At 43.0% G+C, this 23623-nt stretch overlaps 1 long non-coding RNA gene across 1 annotated transcript; it reads right to left on the reverse strand.

The window, feature by feature from the left end:
• Positions 1-5193: 5193 nt before the first annotated feature.
• Positions 5194-8700, reverse strand: LOC147973959 (uncharacterized). Its single transcript, XR_015603712.1, has 4 exons — positions 8582-8700; positions 6584-7638; positions 5986-6496; positions 5194-5703 (listed from the first exon to the last, which is right to left on the reverse strand). It is a non-coding gene; the product is annotated as an uncharacterized LOC147973959 (long non-coding RNA).
• Positions 8701-23623: the final 14923 nt, after the last annotated feature.

Genomic DNA, 23623 nt, shown 5'->3' on the forward strand with positions numbered 1-23623 from the left:
ACAACCGGGACCAATGCCCCCCTTTAGTCCCGGTTGGTGCCACGAACCGGGACCAAAGGTCAGTTTTCAGCAGCCCAAAAGGCGGGAAGCGGCGGCCTTTGGTCCCGGCTGGTGGCACCGACCGGTGCCAAAGGGGGGCATTCGTACCGGTTGGTGCCACGAACCGGTTCTAATGCCCCCCTTTAGTCCCGGTTGGTGCCACCAACCGGGACCAAAGGCCTCGTTCTGCCCATGCCCAAATGTTTAGTCCCACCTCGCTAGCTGAGAGGGCCACGCAGTGGTTTATAAGCCCCACTGTCGCACCCCTCTCGAGCTCCTCTCCATTGCAGGCTTTCTGGGCCTAATTGTCACTGGTATGCCTGATGGGCCTACTAGGCCTTCTGCGGGCCTGAATCCTAGCCCATGGATGGGTTTCTAGTCGTATTCAGGCCGTTGAGGCCCAGTAGGTGGCATATTTTTTATTTTTTCCCTATTTTTTGTTATCTTTTTTGCTTTATTTATTTTGTTTTGTTTCCACTTACAACAAAAAACTTATTTATTTTTTTTGTTTCTAATTACTTACTTATTATGTAATTTTGCTATTAAAGTTTCTAACAAAAAAAGTTCTTTATGAAAATTCTTTTTTCTTTTAATGATTTTGAAGAGAAAATACTTTGATAATTTTAGTTGCATCAATTTTATATGTAATTTTAGTTTCAATAATACTATAGGTTGCTTATAATGTTTTAAACAGAAAATACTTTGATAATTTTAGTTTCATAAATTCTTTTTGCTTTTAATGTTTTGAACAGAAAATATTGTGATAATTTTAGTTGCATAAATTCTATATAATTTTAGTTTCAATAATACTAGAGGTTTATAAAATGCAACATTCAAAGCATTTCAACAAAACGGACAATCTGTTTCGACATATCAGGGTTTCATACGGAAACTCGTCTGTTACAACATGCATTTCAAATGAACCAGGAAAATGTTGAAAGTTGGCATAGTATCATCATAATAGTTGTGGAGAGAAACTCTTCACTTTTTCTTCGCTTGTGTGCTTTGCTTATTGCGCCGTAACCATGGATAATCTTCATCGTTTATCAGGATGCTTGGGTCAGCCTTGACTTTGAAGGGTGGAATTTCATGAAACTTTTCATAATCTTTGGACATGTCTGTCTTGCCCTCCACTCCCACGATGTCCCTTTTTCCGGAAAGAACTATGTGGCGCTTTGGCTCATCGTATGATGTATTCCCTTCCGTATCTTTTCGTTTTCTCGGTTTGGTAGACATGTCCTTCACATAGATAACCTGTGCCACATCATTGGCTAGGACGAACGGTTCGTTAGTGTACCCAAGATTGTTCAGATCCACTGTTGTCATTCCGTACCGTGGGTCTACCTGTACCCCGCCTCCTGACAGATTGACCCATTTGCACTTAAACAAAGGGACCTTAAAATCATGTCCGTAGTCAAGTTCCCATATGTCCACTATGTAATCATAATATGTGTCCTTTCCCCTCTCGGTTGCTGCATCAAAGTGGACACCACTGTTTTGGTTGGTGCTCTTTTGATCTTGGGCGATCGTGTAAAATGTATTCCCATTTATCTTGTATCCTTTGTAAGTCAATACATTCAAAGATGGTCCCCTGGACAACGAGTACAGCTCATCACAAACAGTGTTGTCACCTCTGAGACGTGTTTCCAACCAACTGCTGAAAGTCATGATGTGTTCACATGTAATCCAGTCGTCACACTACTCCGGGTGTTTGGAGCGCAGACTGTTCTTGTGTTCATCGACATACGGGGTCACCAAGGTAGAGTTCTGTAGAACTGTGTAGTGTGCTTGAGACCAAGAATGCATGTCCCTGCATATTATTGAGTCCGCTCGTAGCGTGCCTTTTCCAGTCAGTCTCGCATCGTACCGCGATTTAGGAAGACCTATCTTCTTAAGGCCAGGAATGAAGTCAACACAAAACCCAATGACATCCTCTGTTTGATGGCCCATGGAGATGCTTCCTTCTGGCCTAGCACGGTTACGGACATATTTCTTTAGGACTCCCATGAACCTCTCAAAGGGGAACATATTGTGTAAAAATACGAGGCCCAGAATGACAATCTCGTCGACTAGATGAACTAGGACGTGTGTCATGATATTGAAGAAGGATGGTGGGAACACCAGCTCGAAACTGACAAGACATTGCGCCACATCACTCCTTAGCCTTGGTATGATTTCTGGATCGATCACCTTCTGAGAGATTGCATTGAGGAATGCACATAGCTTCACAATGGCTAATTGGACGTTTTCCGGTAGAAGCCCCCTCAAGGCAACCGGAAGCAGTTGCGTCATAATCACGTGATAGTCATGAGACTTTAGGTTCTGGAACTTTTTTCTGGAATATTTATTATTACCTTTATATTCGACGAGAAGCCAGTCGGGACCTTCATACTGAGCAGGCATTCAAAGAAGATTTCCTTCTCTTCTTTGGTAAGAGTGTAGCTGGCGGGACCTTCACACTTCTTTGGAGGCATGCCGTCTTTTTCATGCAAACGTTGCAGGTCCTCCCGTGCCTCAGGTGTATATTTTGTCTTCCCATACACGCCCAAGAAGCCTAACAGGTTCACGCAAAGGTTCTTCGTCACGTGCATCACGTCGATTGAAGAGCGTACCTCTAGCTCTTTCCAGTAGGGTAGCTCCCAAAATATAGATTTTTTCTTCCACATGGGTGCGCGTCCCTCAGCGTCATTCGGAACAGCTAGTCTGCCGGGACCCTTTCCAAATATTACGTGTAAATCAGAGACCATATCAATTACGTGATCACCGGTACGCATGGCGGGCATCTTCTGGTGATCTGCCTCGCCTTTGAAATGCTTGCCTTTCTTTCGACATTGATGGTTGGTCGGGAGAAATTGACGATGGCCCAGGTACACATTCTTCCTGCATCTGTCCAGGTATATACTTTCGGTGTCAGCTAAACAGTGCGTGCATGCGTGGTATCCCTTGTTTGTCTGTCCTGAAAGGTTACTGAGAGCAGGCCAATCGTTGATGGTTACAAACAACAATGCATGCAGGTTAAATCCACCTGTTTGTGCTCATCCCACGCAGGTACACCGTTTCCATTCCACAGTTGTAAAAGTTCTTCAACTAATGGCCTTAGGTACACATCAATGTCGTTGCCGGGTTGCTTAGGGCCTTGGATGAGAATTGGCATCATAATGAACTTCCGCTTCATGCACATCCAAGGAGGAAGGTTATACATACATAGAGTCACGGGCCAGGTGTTGTGATTGCTGCTCCGCTCCCCGAAAGGATTAATGCCATCCGCGCTTAAACCAAACCATACGTTCCTTGGGTCACTTGCAAACTGAGCCCAGTACTTTCTCTCGATTTTTCTCCACTGCGACCCATCAGCGGGTGCTCTCAACTTCCCGTCTTTCTTACGGTCCTCACTATGCCATCGCATCAACTTGGCATGCTCTTTGTTTCTGAAAAGTCGTTTCAACCGTGGTATTATAGGAGGATACCACATCACCTTCGCAGGAACCCTCTTCCTGCGGGGCTCGCCCTCAACATCACGAGGGTCATCTCGTCTGATCTTATACCGCAATGCACCGCGGTAGAGGATGTAGTCATTAGGGCATGCATGTATCTTCTCCACCACCAATTCTAGAGGGCATACGACCTTCTTTGCTGCGTACGTACTGTCGGGCAATTCCTTATCCTTTGGAAGCTTCTTCTTCAATATTTTCAGTAGCTTCTCAAATCCTTTGTCAGGCACAGCATTCTCTGCCTTCAACTGCAGCAATTCCAGTACTGTACCGAGCTTTGTGTTGTCATCTTCGCAATTGGGGTACAACCCTTTTTTGTGATCCTCTAACATGCGATCGAACTTCAGCTTCTCATTTTCACTTTCGCACTTTTCCCTTGCATCAACAATGACCCGGCGGAGATCATCATCGGGCACATCGTCTGGTTCCTCTTGATCTTTAGCTTCCTCTTGATCTTTAGCTTCCCCCGCTGCAACATCACTGTATTCAAGGGGCACATAGTTGTCATCGTCCTCTTCTTCTTTGTTGTCTTCCATCATAACCCTATTTCTCCGTGCTTCGTCCAAACATTATAGTGTGGCATGAAACCCTTATAAAGCAGGTGGGTGTGAAGAATTTTATTGTCAGAGTAAGACCTCATATTCCCACAATCAGGGCATGGACAACACATAAAACCATTCTGTTGTTTGCCTCAGCCACTTCGAGAAATTTACGCACGCCCTTAATGTACTCGGAGGTGTGTCTGTCACCGTACATCCATTGCCGGTTCATCTGCATGCATTATATATAATTATGTGTGTCAAAAGTAAGAAAATTAGACAAGTATCTATCTAAAGTAAGATTTTTTTTCAGAAAGAAGATAAGAACAAGAGGCTCACCATGGTGGTGCCGGCGACGAGATCGGCACGGGCGATCGACGGCGGTGAAGACGAGGACGGGGCGTGATGGACCGCTAAACCTAGACTAATCTCGGAAAAAATGGAGTTCGGAGGTCGAGCTTCGGGAGGAGAAAGCTTAACTAGTGTGGCTCGGACATTTCATCGAACACCTCACATGCATAAGAGGTGAGCTAGAGCACCCAAATGCCCTTCCTCACCGGCCAGCAAAAAACAGAGCACTGTGGAGTGCTCTGCTCGCCGGCGATGGGGTATATATAGGAAACTTATTTGTCCCGGTTCGTGGCTGGAACCGGGACTAAAGCCCAGCCTTCTGTCCCGGTTCGAGCCAAGAACCGGGACCAATGTTTGTGGGCCAGGAGCGAGGCCCATTGGTCCCAGTTCGTGCCTAGAATCGAGACAAATGGGTCCATACGAACCGGGACCAATGCCCACGAGGCCCCGGCCGGCCCACTGGGCTTACGAACCAGGACGAATGCATCCATTGGTCCCTGTTCGTGGAAGAACCGGGACTAATGGGCTGGCCAGGCCCGAAGGAAAGCCCCCTTTTCTAATAGTGATTAGATCATGTTTCTTCGACTACGGCGTTATTAAAACTATTGTAGATGATTTGTTTTTTGAAAAATTTGAATGGTTTAAAACTTTAAAAAACAGCTAAATGCATATGCCCTTCTTTCTCACCACCAGAACATATAAACTGAACAAAAAAAACATATACTCCTTAATCTTCTTGTCATTGCATACAAAATGTGGCTAACAAAACAAACATATAACAAAAATATATATTAAAAAGGGATGAAAGACTGATTTAATATTAATACAGCCCCAATAACGGCCATCGGGTAGCATAGACACACAAAAGTTATAATGAAAACATCCTAGACAACAAAAAATAGTTCAGAGAACATAAAACACATATCCATGAAAGTTTCATATAACTAGATTGAAAACATAGATGGCACGCAGGCTAGTGATAGAAATCGGCCAAATACTCTACCAACTCCCAGGGTGGCCACCAACTAAACTTCCAAGCATACGATGTCAACAACACAGATGGCATCAAGCACGCTGACATTACTCATCTGGAATGTGAACAAGGCAGCACTTCTAGCTTGCAAGTTGGTTGTTGCTGCAAAGACACCCCAATCCTTGTTGACCATCCATCCATCATGGTATGCCTTGTATCCAACCCTTGAGAGCGGTCTTTCTCCCAAGCAAATGCCAATGAACCCTCCCTCTCTGATGTTTAGCAACCAATAGACTTCATTTGGAATTTTCTGTGCAAAATAGAATAAATGACAAACAAGAAAAAAAATTAACATACTATTAGACAAAACATAATAACAAAAAGCAACACATGTAAACTAAAAAGAAAAGAGATAAAAAAAGAAAAATGAAACTGTTGCTGGTGATAGTACAATTAATGACATAAAAACACCTATATCGCTTTATACAAAAATCCAGTAGATGTTACTATCAACATATTCATATTCAACATGCATACCATCAACTTAGTTTTGCTACTACTGTACAAAAAGGAGGACGTTAGAAAAATGTACCATCAACTTGTTGGTGATGTTTGTGTTTGTCAAACGATGAACAAATCGGGAACCAATATATCCCTAGTCAATGGCGATGAACATCCCAAGCCGATCTGCTTCCTGCTCAACCAAATTGGCATCTCTGCTGTAGATGATGCCCGGAGGGGCTTCCTTCACATTCTGGGAATTGTTGCCCCCTCATCTACATGGGCAGCATCCCCTTGCTCTCCTTCCTCATGATGGTTGAACACTACACCCTCTCCACTTTCATCTTCACCTTCGACAAAAAACCTCCACCAAGATAGCAAACAAACGCCTTAACAATTCGTCTAGTCATCGGGAAAAGAATGAGCTCCCCATGGCCAATCTTGAAGTCCTTGATAAACTTCCTCAAGTCATTACCGCTGATACATGTGGTGTTGTGCCAGATTAAAACATCGACTTTTTATCGGCGGCCATGAGCTCTGAAGTTCAGGAACCCACCAGTGAACTTCTCTGGGAACTGCTCCATGTCATGGCATGGAAGTCTCTGAAAAAAAAGGAAAGTGCATATGAACATGAGCACAAGAAAAAAAGGAAAAAATCATGTAGAAAAAAGAGGCATGCAAAAAATTACCGCAAAGGTTTCGTCCACATCGCGAAAATACATACTAAAGCTCTGACCGTTGTCCAGATCGCAATGAGCAAAGCAAACTGGGCACACCATCCTTGGTGCATAGAAAAAAACTAAAAAATTAAATAAATTAGATAGGGCCTTCAATAAATAAATTTCAGACAGAAAAAACAACATAGAAAGAAGATGCTTCCTCCTGGCGTTTGGGGATGTTAAAAGACATCCTGATACAACCAATATATATAAACTACATCAAAACCAGTAACTGATGGTTCTCACACTGATACTTATAACCGCATTAGATAGAATGCTAGATAAGTTGGACTGCTTTTCAGGAAACGACAAAAAATTGAATCAGGGCACCATTGTGAAAAAATAAGAAAGCAAAATGCACAAAAATGAGTCTGTCTACCACCATGTTGCATACTCCCCATCTTCAAAAAGATCATACGAGTGATCATCCTTTAGCAGAAAAATGCACTTTCTCTCTTACATATTCTAATTGTACACACATAGTTTAAACATCATCAAATGTATTACTCACTCACGGCTTGATGCCAAGAAAAAAACATTGAACATTCTATTATGAAAAAAACATTCAATGATTGTAATATCAATGTTTTAAGTTGTTGATACATGTTGTTGAATGGTACATGAAGTTGAAGATAAATGCTAGTTGGATGTGTTTTGTCGTGAAAAATGAATGGTGCAGGCATATTCTTTACTGTCATTCAGTGATGCACCCTAACACAGTAATTTAATACCACTGCTGCACATTATTTTAATCTATACACATAAATCAAATAAACTGACCAACCATTGCTTAATCTAGCAACAAATGCTCAATCAAAAAACAAAAATCAACTACCCACCACATTTCGGTGTATTGGACACACAAAAAATCTTAAACTCATGAAAAAAACACACAAACAAAACACAGCTCACATTTTGCTAATCTCATGGGAAGAACAGAAAAAGCACATAAATCGTGGAAAAGGATACATACTTGATAGCTCCACTCCTCCCGTCCCCTTTTCGCTCCCAACGATCGCCACCACCTGACATAAAAAAATAGATGTCACAAAAACATGGTGTATAGACGACTGGAAAAAAGAATGAAAACCTTGATTGATATAAATTGGAACTAGCTCTGTCCAAGAACACTAATACAAATATCAACTGCATACTACAAAAACCTAAAGAATGTACAATCTGCCACTGAGTCTAGCAAAAAACACTAATCCAGAAAAATCAAGCTGAAGAAAACACATGGTCTACATTGATTCATCTATGAGTTGTTTCTCTATTTATATTCAGTTGTTTGCATTTAAAAAGAGTTGCTTCACAACTCTTAGAAAAGTTGATTTCAGCCTGCAACAAGTGGTCCACATGCTCACAAAAGACAATAAAAACATGTAAATCTAGTAGAGCATAGAAAATCTGAATCACAAAACTGAATCTTTCTGAATCTTTATCTTTCTGAATCTGTATCTACTGTGAATCTAGCAGAGCATATGAAATATGCACCATATATCAAACCACACACCACAGGGCACTAAATCTTTCTGAATCATCTATGAATCTATAAGAGGATGTACAATCTGCCCCATTGATCAAACCCTAACGCTGAAGAAAACACCCCCACCTACCAAAAAGAGGCTCTTCTCTATACAAATGAGCAGTGACACACTGAATCTTTCTCAATCTTTATCTACTCCAAAATCGCCCACCTCACCAACAGAACCACTCCCCCACCACTAGATACATCAAAAACACAAACAGAAAAAGGGGCCTCGTGCTTCTAACAATCAGGGGGATTCTATGCGGACAAAAACCTAAAATCGATGGACACACAAACAAAAAGAAACAACTCTTCGATGCTGAAAAACCTCTGAGGAACCTTGCACACATTTGGAGGCATTGGAAGCACAAACCCTAGATCGATTAACATACAATAACAAACCATAAACTAGATACTAAATCTGTGAGCAAACCACATACACGCAGAAGAAGAGAGGAAAAGGGAGAACAACAGATGCAATTCACTCCAATGTGTCTCCCTCTTCTTATCGCTCTCCAGAAGTCACCGTCGCCCCCAGGAGCAACTGACGAAAGAGGAGAATGGGGAACGGGGTGAAATGAATGCCTCGGGAAAGAGAAGGATATGAAGAGGAGAAAGCTGAATCGCCGCCTTCTAATCCTCAAAACTGCTCTCACAGAGACAAAAAACGGCCCGACAGCCCAACAAACAACGGCCTGCTATGCAAAATCCACTTGAAAGAACGGGCCGCGAAACAGGCAACGGCACCAGTGACGCAAGCGCGCACGAAGCGGGAAGGAAAAGTTGTACGCATCTATATCTATATCTATACCCATTAATAAAAGGGCTATTGCTTCTTACCACCGTAATTTCGTCCGTTTTCATCTGTCGTCGTCCGTTCATCTTGCCAAAAAAAAAAATCCATGCCCGAGGTGGGCAAATCCTAAACGGCGCCCGTAGCGCCCGTTACAGGCTTAACGGTACAGGGCGCACACCCCTCCTCCGCGATGGGCCAAGCCCATTTTCATCCTTTTTCCTTTTGTAAACCGGTGCAAAAAATTAGAGCTGAGATGGATTCGAAACCACGCCGAGGCCTTGACCGAAACTCGAGCTAACCACCCTGCCAACTTGCCTTTTGCGTGCACTTATAGCTTCTGCCCTCTTTTATTCGCTTATAATTTTATTTTTATTTTTCCTTTCTCTTTCTCTTTCTTTGCTTTTTATTTCTTCTTTATTCGTTTTCTTTCTTCCTTTATTTTCCCTTTTTCTATTTATAATTCGATATAAAATGTTCACCGGATTTTATGAATGTTTTTTCAAATTCGATGAACTGTTTTTCAAATTCGATGAACTTTTTTTGTTGATGAATGTTTTTTCTAATTCAATGAACATTGTTTTTTTCAAATTTGATGAACTTTTCTTTGAATTCGATGAAATTTCTTTGAAGTCGATGAACTATTTTCAAATTTGGTGGACTTTTTCCAATTCCGATGAACTTTTTTTCAAATTTGATGAACTTTGTTTAAATTTGTAAACCTTCTTCAAAACCGATGAACAGTTTTTCAAAACCGGTGAACTGTTTTTCAAACTTGATGAAATCTTTTTCAAAATTGATGAACTTTTTCAATTTAGATGAACTTTTTTTAAATAGATACTTTTAAAAAAACCGTGAACTAATTTTGAGGTTTGTGAAACTTTAATTCATGATTTTTTTTCAAATTCGATGAATTTTTTAAACTTTGATGAACTTATTTTTCAGTTCTTTTGAACTATGTTGTATTTCGTGAACTTTTTCCAAATTTTCATGAACTTTTTCAAATCCGTGAACTTTTTAAATTTTCATGAACTTTCAAATCCGTGAACTTTTTTCATTTTTCGTGAATTTTTTTATTACATGAACTTTTTTTAAAACAAATTCGTGGGACTTCTTTTTATTGTTCGTCCGCTCTTGTTTTTTTTTGGAACAGCGCGGTTTCAGTTGTTTCTTAATTCTTTCGCGGTATTTTCTGTCAGTAGAAATTTGTAACTCAAGTGGTTAGCCCGAGCGTGCGGCAGTTTAGCCGCGCGAGTTCGAATCCTCGCTATAGAAACTTTTTTCAGTTTAGGGTTTTTTACGCTGGCGCTGCGTGATACTGGGCCGGCCCACGAGGGAGCTGCAGTGGGCGCTGAGTGAGTTCAGCCGCGCTGAAGGCGCCCTATAGGGGCTCCCACCGAGGTGTTACTAATATCTATCCGTGTCTTTATAATTTTTCAGCGATTGCGTGCATTGAGGCCCATATTATCTTAGCCGGCCCAACGCAATAATACGTGCAAGCACGAGATGCTCTTACAATTTAGTTTGATATCATCAATGTATGACATCTTCACCCCCTGCGGGTGCACATGTGCGAATATACCATTGAGCTGCTATGTTGGAATATTCATTTCGGTAAAAGTCTAAAGAATACTATATTTATGAATTTATGGTTGTGTTTCACTACAAAGAGCTAGAATCACCCGTTGTAAGTTTGTTGGCATATGTTTCTACAAATAGTGTGGAGGCAATTTATACATGGTTCATCTTTCATGTTGTGTAAGGACTTTTGACTCTCAACATGGAGCCAAAATTATACACAATTTTTTTTGCGAGAAAATTTCTGATCTATTTATCAACCATCAAGGCAGTACAAATAACACTAGAGGTAAATTTCTTGCACAAGTTGAAAACAAACCTTTAAGTAAGTTTACAAAATATATGCAAAAATACGGATGTACATATGGATATATACTACATCTCTATTGTTCTTAGGTGAGCTACAAAAAAATTGATAAAATGAACAGATCATGCTTGCTGCAACTATTACTCCTCTCGATTGTTTTGTGGTTAGTTTGCTTGCTGCAATTATTATTCATATTTATTCATATTGCTGCTTTTTCATGCTTTATTTTTAAATTTTAAAAATGAACAATTAATCTAAAGAATGAATTAACAATCAAAAGTTAGTTGTTCAGATAGATCAATTTACTTGAAATCATAACTCATATCATCATCAAATGATCCATGTTTTTTTAACACCAGTGACCGTCATCCAACGACATGGTCCTTGATCCAATAGATTCATATGAACCATGCCTTCTCCCGTTGCAACGCACGGCCATTTGTGCTAGTGAATCTCAAAGACATGACAACATCCAATGGCTCTGGATTTAGATGTGAGGTAGCTATTTCATATCTAGATGTGAAATAGCAAATCCGATTTACTAATTACACGTCTACCACAAGGATTCAAGCAGCCGTACGTGTGTGCTCATCACCGTCACAAGAGATCACCACCACGCTCACCTAGACACCAACGTGATGATGGCACCGTACATGCCACACGAGGTCATCGTGTTGCACATCCTGCCCCGTATCCCCTTGAGGTCCCTGCTACGTTTCATGTGTGTTTGCAAGGCATGGCGTGACACCATCAGCAATGATGATTCCGTCCACCACGCATACCTCCGTCTCTAAACCATGTCCGTGCTCATTGCGCCCTATGATCAGAAAAAACAGCGGCGGTCTGGGTCCAAAGATGTGATCATCGCCGGCCTGTACTGATGGAATCACGAGAGCCGGCCAGCCACTCGTCCTAGTTCTTCCCCGGCAAGAGAGAGGCACACGATCTCGCGCACTGTGACGGCCTGGTGCTGGTGCCATCTGATGCCTTGGTCCGCGTGCGCAACCCGGTGACACGGCGCGCCGTCTCACTTCCTCCAAGCCTGCACGTTGTCGAGCCACATCGACTCCCACTCTGCTTCCAAGGCTATCAGGTGTTCGGCCTCTGCCATGCCCCTTGCTCCAACGCCTATAAGGTTGCTTGATTCTTCTACCGATTCTTGGAGTCCGCGTCCGACGGGGATGATTTCTACTATGCTCTCTGGATGGAGGTGCTCACTATCGAAAAGGACAAACAGTGGCGTGAGACGGTGGTGCCACCGCCATAACCTATCATGGCAGGACGAACAACGACCTTCTACAAGGGCTCCTTGCTCTGGACAGTCAAAGAGTCGGTTCTTGCCAAGAACGCTCCAGTTTCATTCGCTGTAACTTTGAGTATGAGTCTTTCACGTCACGGCGTCACCACCTCCTTGTGGCCCAAGGCTAGACTACGTAGCATCCAGCTTGGCCGAGCTGCACGGAGAATTGTGCCTATGTGTGCCTCACCAAGGAATCCGCTACACATCGTTGGAGATGTGGATGTGCAGCGATCTCGGCCACAGCGATGAACCACCACGATGGGACCGGCGTTATTTCATTGACTCTGCTGCCACGTTCTACGAGCAACGATATTTTCGTCTGATCGGTGTGCTTGATGATGAGATAGTGTTCGAAGCCGGATCCAACCATCTCATGTGCTATGACTGCCGGAGTGAAGAAGTTGTATTGAAGGGTAGCGTTCTCATGAAGAACATAAAGAGCATGATTGGTTTGATGTCAACATTTAGCATTGCCAATACTTGGCAAGCCAACAATTGGCAATATCAAAAGTTACCAAGATTTCACAACTTTTTCTGACGTTGGCAAGTAAAATTGATAACCAACCAAACACTAGCTAATATTTGACATTTGCCAAAGGCGGCTGCTAGGCGCCGGCAGACTGGCACTACTTTCGGCCGGTCGGACCTGAGCCGTGGGATGCTTTGCCCACGAACCATTAGATCTGTTAACTATTGTTTAATCCACTTCTCATATCGCTAGCGTCCAGGTCTTCTACCACACGTGAATCTCGCGACGCTGGGTCTTCCTCCATTGCTACACTACATCTTTCACCCCACCTCGATTATATTGCCCACGACCTTTTCTTCTCACCTTGGTGTAGGCCTGTAGCAGGCGCTGTTGTAAGGGCCGCGCGCGGGAGCTCTGCTGATTCCCGGCGGCAGCGCAACGCAAGCTGCTTGACGGGTGTTGTGAGCTGCGCCCCAGACGATGGTTCAACGACAGGTTGTGGATGCTACAAGGGCAGACAATAGATGCTGCAACGATGATGGAGACGATGGCATTGCAATCGGTGAAAGCTGGGAATGCCGATGGTCGCCGGCCGCCGCACCCGCCGACCTCGTCTCAGTTGTCGGTGGCAGAAAAAATGTCTGCCGGCGTAGCAAAAAATCATGCTGGTTCCAACAAAAAAAGATCACCGTTTTCGCCGCCTGTTTGTGCGTCGACGGAGAATCTCTATGGTTCCAGCAAAAAACAATGCCGGATGTAGCATTTTGTGTCATAGATGCAGCTTTGGCAGATGGTTTCCAGCACCGGTAGTAGTCGGTCCCCATCCTCCAACTCTTATTCCCATAGGCATGAAACATCAAAACTCGTCATGAAAATGGCTGTAGCAATCAACAACACCTATCATTGGCAGATGGCATGAAACATCAAAACTCCCAATCATAAAGTTCTTAATTTTAAACAAAGGGAGGGAGAAAATCTAAAAGATGCTTGGCATAGAATTTGCAATGCTTAGAATAGATCCACTAGAAAGCAATCTACTTCCATTCTTCTTCGCAATTTTTATATAGGCATCACTCCTTGGAACAGATATATTCTTGATACCATTACCGGAGGAAATTTTGGGTAGCCACACCTTTGATTCTTATAATGCTATGTTAGATATGTTTGGTCCACCACCTCTTTTGGTTAATGAAACTATTTTAACTTTGGAACACGTGATGCAAAGGCTTGAAATTATCGAAAATAAAGTTGCCACAGTAGAGTTGATCGAGAATTTGGATTAAAAAAATCCACTATCAAATTACTCAATACAGATCTAAGGTAGGAGTTACTCTGAAAAAATTTCGAGGGAAAGAACCCATAGTTAATGAAAAGATAGATTAAGATTCTACTAGAATTGATAAACTTGAGGATATTATTACCAACTTAGGGTCTACCTATTCAGCCGTAAGAAACACTTCAAACCCTCCTACTACGAAAGTTGCCAAGTTTATGTATGTTCCTAAAAATAAGGGTGAATCTTCTAGTAAGGAAAATGCGGATCTCAAATCAATAAGTGTTCATCCCAACTTTTTCACTATCATTAAGGAACCTTTTGCTACAAATGAATTTCTTAATTTCTTGCCTAGGAGTTTGATCATTAATAAAAAGAAGGAAATTCCTAAGGTTTATAAGTGTTCAATTGAAGAATTGCCTACCAAAGATGACAATACCAAGATTTATTCTTATTTTTATGCCTAGCTAGGGGCGTTAAACGATAGCGCTTGTTGGGAGGCAACCCGATTTTATTTTTGTTCCTTACTTTTTGTTCCTGTTTAGTAATAAATAAATCATCTATCCTATGTTATGATTGTGTTTTTATGTTTTAATTAGTGTTTGTGCCAAGTAAAGCCTTTAGGATCATCTTGGATGATTGTTGTTTGATCTTGCTGAAAAAAACAGAAAGTATGTGCTCACGAGAATAATTTTCATTTTTACCCAGAGAGCGATAAAATACCAATTCCAACTGCAGTAGATCAGTATACAAATTATTTAGGTCGTCCTAATTTTTTTTAGGATTTTTTGATTTACAGAAGTATCAAAACCTACAGATTACTATAGACTGTTCTGTTTTTGACAGATTCTGTTTTTCGTGTGTTGTTTGCTTATTTTTATGAATCTGTGGCTAGTATCAGGGGGTATGAACCATAGATAAATTTGGAATACAGTAGGTTTAACACCAATATAAATAAAGAATGGGTTCATTACAGTACCTTAACTGGTGATTTGTTTTCTTATACTAACGGAGCTCATGAGATTTTCTGTTGAGTTTTGTGTTGTGAAGTTTTCAAGTTTCTGGGTAAAGATTTGATGGATTTTGGAACAAGGAGTGGCAAGAGCCTAAGCTTGGGGATTTCCAAGGAACCCCAAGGTAAAATCCAAGGACAACCAAAATCCCAAGCTTGCGGATGCCCCGGAAGGCATCCCTCTTTCATCTTCGTCTATCGGTAACTTTACTTGAGGCTATATTTTTATTCACCACATAATATGTGTTTTGCTTGGAGCGTCTTGTATGATTTGAGTCTTTGCTTTTTAGCTTACCACAATCATCCTTTCTGTACACACCTTTTGGGAGAGACACACATGAATCGGAATTTATTAGAATACTCTATGTGCTTCACTTATATCTTTTGAGCTAGATAATTTTGCTCTAGTTCTTCACTTATATTGTTTTAAGCACGGTGGTGGTTTTATTTTGTAGAAATTATTGATCTCTCATGCTTCACTTATATTATTTTGAGAGTATTTTAGAACATCATGGTAATTTGCTTTGGTTATGAAATTAGTCATAATATGATAGGCATTCAAGATGGGTATGATAAAAAAACTTTCATAAAAGTGCATTGAATACTATGAGAAGTTTGATTCTTTATGATTGTTTTGAGATATGAAGATGGTGATATTAGAGTCATACTAGTTGAGTAGTTGTGAATCTGAGAGATACTTGTGTTAAAATTTTGTGATTTCCGTAGCATGCACGTATGGTGAACCGTTATGTGATGACGTTGGAGCATGATTTATGTTCTTGATTGTCTTCCTTATGAGTGGCCGTCGGGGACGAGCGATGGTTTTTTCCTACCAATATATCCCCCTAAGCATGTGCGTAATACTTCATTTCGATAAATGATAGATTTTTGCAATAAGTATGTGAGTTCTTTATGACTAATGTTGAGTCCATGGATTATACGCACTCTCACCCTTCCACCATTGCTAGTCTCTCTAGTACCGCGCAACTTTCGCCGGTACCATAAACCCACTATTTACCTTACTCAAAACAGCCACCATACCTACCTATTATGGCATTTCCATAGCCATTCCGAGATATATTGTCATGCAACTTTCCACCATTTCGTTTATTATGACATGATTCATCACCGTCATATTGCTTTGCATGATCATGTAGTTGACATCGTATTTTTGGTAAAGCCACCATTCATAATTTTCCATACATGTCACTCTTGATTCATTGCACATCCCGGTACACCGCCAGAGGCATTCACATAGAGTCATATTTTGTTCTAAGTATCGAGTTGTAATTCTTGAGTTGTAAGTAAATAAAAGTGCGATGATCATCTATTAGAGCATTGTCCTAGTGAGAAAAGAATGATGGAGACTATGATTCCCCCACAAGTCGGGATGAGACTCCAGACGAAAAAAAAGAAAAAGAGGCCATAAAAAAAGAGAAAAGGCCCAAATAAAAAAACATGATGAGAGAAAAAGAGAGAAGGGGCAATGCTACTATCCCTTTTCCACACTTGTGCTTCAAAGTAGGACCTTGATCTTCATGATAGAGAGTCTCTTATGTTGTCACTTTCATATACCGGTGGGAATTTTTCATTATAGAACTTGGCTTGTATATTCCAATGATGGGCTTCCTCAAAATGCCCTAGGTCTTCATGAGCAAGCAAGTTGGATGCACACCCACTTAGTTTCTTTTGTTGAGATTTCATACATTTATAGCTCTAGTGCATCCATTGCATGGCAATCCCTACTCACTCACATTAATATCTATTGAGGGGCATCTCCATAGCCCGTTGATACGCCTAGTTGATGTGAGCCTATATTCTCCATTTTGTCTTCTCCACAACCACCATTATAGTCCACATATAGTGCTATATCCATGGCTCACGGTCATGTATTGCGTGAAGATTGAAAAGGTTTGAGAACATCAAAATATGAAACAATTGCTTGGCTTGTCATCGGGGTTGTGCATGATTTAAATATTTTGTGTGATGAAGATAGAGCATAGCCAGACTATACGATTTTGTAGGGATAACTTTCTTTGGCCATGTTATTTTGAGAAGACATAATTGCTTAGGTAGTATGCTTGAAGTATTATTATTTTTATGTCAATATTGAACTTTTATCTTGAATCTTTTGGGTCTGAATATTCATGCCACAATAAAGAGAATTACATTGAAAATTATGTTACGGAGCATTCCACATCAAAAATTCTGTTTTTATCATTTACCTACTCGAGGACGAGCATGAATTAAGCTTGGGGATGCTTGATATGTCTCCAACGTATCTATAATTTTTTTATTGTTCCATGCTATTATATTATCTGTTTTGGATGTTTAATGGTATTTAATATACCTTTTTATATTATTTTTGGGACTAACCTATTAACCGAAAGCCCAGTGCAAATTGCTGTTTTTTTTGCCTATTTCAGTGTTTCGCAGAAAAGGAATGTCAAACGGAATCCAAATGGAATGAAACCTTCGCAAGGATCTTTTTTGGAACAAACGTGATCTAGGAGACTTGGAGTGGACGTCAAGGAAGCATCGAGGGAGCCACGAGGCAGGAGGGTGCGCCCCAGGGGGTGGGCGCGCCTCCACCCTCGTGGGCCCCTCGCAGCTCCACCGACCTATTTCTTTTGCCTATATATACTCTTATACCCTAAAACCTTCAGGGAGAGCAACAAAACACCTTTTCCACCGCCGCAACCTTCTGTACCCGTGAGATCCCATCTTGGGGCCTTTTCCGTCGATCTGTCGGATGGGGATTCGATCACGGAGGGCTTCTACATCAACACCATAGCCTCTCTGATGATGTGTGAGTAGTTTACCACAGACCTTCGGGTCCATAGTTATTAGCTAGATGGCTTCTTCTCTCTCTCTGGATCTCAATACAAAGTTCTCCTCGATCTTCTTGGAGATCTATTTGATGTAACTCTTTTTGCGGTGTGTTTGCCGAGATCCGATGAATTGTGGGTTTTTGACTTGATTATCTATGAATTTTATTTGATTCTTCTCTGAATTATTATATGCATGATTTGACATCTTTGCAAGTATCTTCGTATTACCGGTTTAGTTTGGCCCACTAGATTGATCTTTCTTGCAATGGGATAAGTGCTTAGCTTTGGGTTCAATCTTGTGGTGTCCTTTCCCAGTGACAGCAGGGGCAGCGAGGCACGTATTGTATTGTTGCCATCGAGGATAAAAAGATGGGGTTTATATCATATTGCTTGAATTTATCCCTCTACATCATGTCATATTGCCTAAAGCGTTACTCCGTTCTTATGAACTTAATACTCTAGATGCATGCTGGATAGCGGTCGATGTGTGGAGTATTAGTAGTAGATGCAGAATCGTTTCGGTCTACTTGTCACGGACATGATGCCTATATTCATGATCATTGCCTTAGATATCATCATAACTATGCGCTTTTTTATCAATTGCTCGACAGTAATTTGTTTACCCATCGTAATACTTGCTATCTTGAGAGAAGCCACTAGTGAAACCTATGGCCCCCGAGTCTACTTTACATCATATTAAATTCCCATCAACTAGCCATTTCTGTCGCCGTTTATTTTGCAATCTTTACTTTCCAATCTATAAAACAAAAAATACCAAAAATATTTATCTTATTATCTTTATCAGATCTCACTTCTGCAAGTGGCCGTGAAGGGATTGACAACCCCTTTATCGCATTGGTTGCAAGGTTCTTATTTGTTTGTGCAGGTACTAGGCGACTTGCGTGTAGTCTCCTACTGGATTGATACCTTGGTTCTCAAAAACTGAGGGAAATACTTACACTACTTTGCTGCATCACCCTTTCCCCTTCAAGGGAAAACCAACGCATGCTCAAGAGGTAGCAGAGCCAATCCTGTGGTTGAACTTGTCCATAGCATCATCCATCCTGTCATTCAACTAAGGTAGCCGATGTCGCTGTGCTGGTATAGTTGCTCAGACGCTAGGGAGTCGAGGCGTCGATGGAAGGATTTCACTCCTTGGGGTATTGCGTCGCCGGCCTCTGGTGCCTAGATTTAAAGCTAGGTACCAACCCTCCTCCTTTAGTACTTTCCCCATCGGATTGAATCTCTAGTCATTGGCTGGCCTTGGTGGTGTGAGATCTCGACCGGGAGAAATCCATTGGTCGTCCTCGATGGCCAAGCCAGTGGCGACGTCTCCAGGCGCCACGCTCGTCCTTTGTCCTTTGACATATGACTAAAGTCAGTGCACGCAGCATTGAACATGAGGTGAACTCGCTCCTTAATGATTCACAATTTTCCACTTATGAGACATAGCTAGTACTTGAAACGGATGTGCTATGTGTTATCAGGTTTCAAGAGTATAGCCATGGAGAAGCTAGGAGCAATAGGCAAGACGGTGCCGAACCGGAGCAAGAAGACCAAGAGGAAACATAGCACAGAGGCTGCCTTGTTGATTAGGGCGCGACTTACAATATAAACGACTCTTTCTACCAGCCCGGCCCGGCCCATTCTTATTTCCCTTTCATCACTTGGACCAATGAACGACAAGACATCCCTTTGACAGACCCTAAACAATCTGACGTGAGGGAGTTCAACGGCACAACGTAGGAGGGCGGCGGCTGCCTTGCGCGCATCTACTAAGGCTGCCGGCGGCTGCAAAGAAGTGGCGCAGCAGGACGAATTTGGTTCGCCCTCCCGCTCCGCGATGGCCCCTCCACCATGGAGCGCGTGCTCGCCCTCCGGGACGCCCTTCCTAGTGCCCGCGCAACACCTGTTTGACCGACGGTCGAGCCAGCATGCTCCGTTGTCAGAGCGCACTTTGGACGGCCGCGTACCGTTTCCTTGGTCAACCGCGGAGTAAGGCACGGAGAAGCAGGGACCCAGTCCTCTGGTTGAACTTGTCCATAGCATCAGCCATCCCGCGGTTCAACTGCGGTAGCTGCCACCCTTGTGCATGATGGTTGATGCTATGGATAAATTCCACCCCATGGTTGTGCATATACCCCATTGAAAGAATATGTCTCGTTTAGCCGACAATCTGTTTGAAGCAAGGTGTCCCTCGTCCCAGTCATTCAATTGAATTATTCTTTATGTCATCATACAAACTGTCATTGGACTCTCATAGACTCCTTTTGCAGAATGGGTAGGATGGATGTTTGCTGTGGATGAATCCCACTAGATGATTCATTTCAGACTACCACCTGATGCAGCTCCCGTTATTGTACTTATACTGACTCTTATTTTAGTATGCCTTACTCAAACTGTGTTATCTAGGAAAGGGTAGTCAAATCTAGACCTGATTACTGTTAGATGTGTATAGCCCCTTTTTGGTTTATCCCCATTGTATAAGGGGTTTATTGCACTTTACCACACATGTACATGTAATGGCCTTTGGCCCTCAGTGAATACAAGTTGCTCATTATCCAACATGGTATCAGATGTTAGGTTAGCCTCTCTCCCGCATGATTCAACTCCGTGTGTGCTCCATTCCTGATTTCCCTCGTCTCCGGCCGTCCCCGATTCCATTCCGGTTGTCCCTGCCCGTCTCTACTCGTTGCTAGTCGTGCTCGCCCTCGACTGGATCCGCCTCCCCGCGGTCTACGCCCCCGTGCCCACGCTCTCCCAGCATGTCGTGGCTGGGATCCGCCTCCCCAAGGGCACTGCCACCGGCCTCCTCTCATCCTGGCCGTTCCCGCTCCATCCCCGACTGGATCCGCTGCTCCAGCTGCCGATCTCCCCTCGCGCCAACTTCTCCCGCTCCTTTCTCGTTTGGCTGCTACCGCTCCATCTCTATCTAGCTGTCGCCACCTCTTTCCCGTCCGGCCGCTACCTGCTACCTGCCCGGCCGGCTGGTTCCGGCAGCGGTCGCCCATGCTGGTTCCCGCTCAATTCCTGGCCTCGACCGAGCCGTTGCTCGATCCAGATCGAGAGTTCTGCGTCCGTTGACTTCCTCAAAAAAGAGCTTCTCATGTCTTCTTCGGGCTATGTCGCTGTTCCCCGATGCTCTGTGATCTTCGATGGCACCAACTATGCTAAGTTTGTGGGTTTCATGCGTATCCATATGCGTGGTCTTCTTATGTGGGGTGTTCTCTCTAGCGACGTCCCCTATCCGCCGTGCCCTGTTGCTCCCGTGGCTCCTACCCCGTCGGTGCCGCCGATTCTTCCTGCTGAGGCTTCCCAGGCTCATCGGCATGCAGCCAAGGCTCTCGATGATGCTGCGTTTGATGCTTATGATCAGCAGGTATTAGCTTATTCAGATGCTCTTTCTGTATACCGAGATGATCTGTCTGCTTACACTCAGTGGTGCAATGATGATGCTCGAGCTGCTTCCATTCTCACTGCGAGTGTCCTCCCTCACTTTGCTTTGGAATTCATGGGACTCAGCACCGTTGCAGCGATGCGGTCCCTCTGGTGATGCTCTCTACCTATCTGTGTTGCGCTGGGAGCACGCACTCCAGCAAGGTGATTCCTCTATTGATGAGTTCTATTCACAGTGCTCTGCCATCTGGCGCCAGCTTGACTCTCTTCGGACAGTTGTTTGTGGAACTTGCCATTGCTGTCAGACTACGCGGTCTGATTTGGAGTTTCAGAGGGTCCATGAGTTCTTATCTCGTCTCCGCTCTGAGTTCTAGCCTCGACGTGCTCACTTGCTTGCTCGTGGTCATGTGCCTGTCTCGGAGGTGCTTGCCGAACTTCGTGCTGAGGAGACCCACCTTCACACTGCTGGGTTGCTTGCGATTCCATCAGTGTTGGCTGCTCCACCGCTCCTGCCCACACCTTCAGGGGGGCTGGTCACCCTCTCTATGTTGAGAAGGGTCTGTCGCGCCGTGACACCTTCTGTGGTTACTGCTCTCGGTCAGGTCACCTAGAGTCTGATTGCCATGAGAAGAAGCATGACCAGCAGCGCTCCTCTTCCAGTGTGACTCCTAGATCTTCCTCGACTCAGTCACTCACTGACTAGGACATCGTGCGCGCGGCTCAAGCGCCTTCTGGCTTCCTATGGTTCTTCATCGACGGGTTCTGCTGCTGCTGTGACTGCTTTCACCACCTCATCACCGCCAGCATCTACACTGTCAGGTACATCTTCATGGGTTTTGGACTCTGGAGCTTCCTTTCATATGTACTCTGACTCTTCAGCGTTGTCTTCTCTTCGCCCTCTGATAACCCACCAGTATAGGGGATCGCAACAGTTTTCGAGGGTAGAGTATTCAACACAAATTAATTGATTTGACACAAGGGGAGCTAGCCAAAGAATACTCTCTAGTATTAATAGTTGAGTTGTCAATTCAAACGCACCTGAAAGACTTAATATCTGCAGCGAAGTATTTAGTAGCAAACTAATATGATAGTAGTGGTAACGGTGGCAAAAGTAACGGTAGCAATTTTGTAGTGGTTGTAACAGTGGCAGCGGAAAAGTAACTAAGCAAAGATCAATATGTGTAAAGCTCGTAGGCAATGGATCAGTGATGGATAATTATGTCGGATGCGATTCCTCATGCAATGGTTATAACATAGGGTGACATAGAACTAGCTCCAGTTCATCAATGTAATGTAGGAATGTATTCCGAATATAGTCATACGTGCTTATGGAAAAGAACTTGCATGACATCTTTTGTCCTACCCTCCCATGGCAGCGGGGTCCTATCGAAAACTAAGGGATATTAAGGCCTCCTTTTAATAGAGTACCAGAACAAAGCATTAACACTTTGTGAATACATGAACTCCTCAAACTACGGTCATCACTGGTAAGTATCTCGATTATTGTCACTTCGGGGTTAACGGATCATAACATATAATAGGTGACTATAGACTTGCAAGATAGGATCAAGAACTCACATATATTCATGAAAACATAATAGGTTCAGATCCGAAATCATGGCACTCGGGCCCTAGTGACAAGCATTAAGCATAGCAAAGTCATAGCAACATCAATCTCAGAACATAGTGGATACTAGGGATCAAACCCTAACAAAACTAACTCGATTACATGGTAAATCTCATCCAACCCATCACCGTCCAGCAAGCCTACGATGGAATTACTCACGCACGGTGGTGAGCATCACGAAATTGGTGATGGAGGAAGGTTGATGATGACGATGGCGATAGATTCCCCTCTCCGGAGCCCCGAACGAACTCCAGATTAGCCCTCCCGAGAGAGATTAGGGCTTGGAGGTGGCTCTGTATCGTAAAACGTGATGAATGCTTCTCTCTGGTTTTTTTCTCCCCGAGCATGAATATATAGAGTTGGAGTTGAGGTCGGTGGAGCACCAGGGGGCCCACGAGGCATGGGGGTGCGCCCAGGTGGGGTAGGCGCGCCCCACCCTCGTGGACATGGTGTGGGACCGCTGGCCTTGATTCTTTCGCCAATATTTTTTATATATTCCAAAAATATTCTCCGTTGATTTTCAGGTCATTCCGAGAACTTTAATTTTTTCACAAAAATAACACCATGACAATTTTGCTAAACAGCGTCAGTCCGGGTTAGTTCCATTCAAGTCATGCAAGTTAGAGTCCAAAACAAGGGAAAAAGTGTTTGGAAAAGTAGATACGATGGAGACGTATCAACTCCCCCAAGCTTAAACCTTTGCTTGTCCTCAAGCAATTCAGTTGATAAACTGAAAGTGATACAGACAAATTTTATAAACTCTTTTTGCTCTTGTTGTTGTAAATATGTAGAGCCAGCATTCAAGTTTTCAGCAAAGATTATGAACTAACCATATTCACAATAACATTTAGGTCTCATGTTTACTCATATCAATGGCATAATAAACTAGCGAGCAA

This window comes from Triticum urartu, chromosome 5A (genome assembly GCF_056163025.1).
Source record: "Triticum urartu cultivar PI428250 chromosome 5A, HENAU_Tu73, whole genome shotgun sequence".
Lineage (NCBI taxonomy): Eukaryota > Viridiplantae > Streptophyta > Magnoliopsida > Poales > Poaceae > Triticum > Triticum urartu.